The following is a 224-nucleotide window of genomic DNA, read 5'->3' on the forward strand; positions in this document are numbered from 1 at the left end:
ATTATTTAAGCAGTTGCACATTTTGGTTTTCCCATCAATATTTGTTCTTTTTTTTAAATCCTATTATTATTTCATGTATTTTGTATGTATGTATTTTTTTTGTATGTATGTATGTTTTTCCTAGTATCTCATTTATATTTATATTCTGTGTTGTGTGACTGATGTAAGTGTGCTGCTGTAACACTATCTATCTATCTATCTATCTATCTATCTATCTATCTATC

At 25.9% G+C, this 224-nt stretch overlaps 1 protein-coding gene across 1 annotated transcript in view; it reads right to left on the bottom strand.

Annotated features, from left to right (window-relative positions):
* Positions 1–224, bottom strand: part of LOC116700890 (olfactory receptor 51F2-like) — a 28,861-nt gene that overhangs the window by 27,839 nt on the left and 798 nt on the right.

Source organism: Etheostoma spectabile, chromosome 13 (assembly GCF_008692095.1).
Source record: "Etheostoma spectabile isolate EspeVRDwgs_2016 chromosome 13, UIUC_Espe_1.0, whole genome shotgun sequence".
NCBI lineage: Eukaryota > Metazoa > Chordata > Actinopteri > Perciformes > Percidae > Etheostoma > Etheostoma spectabile.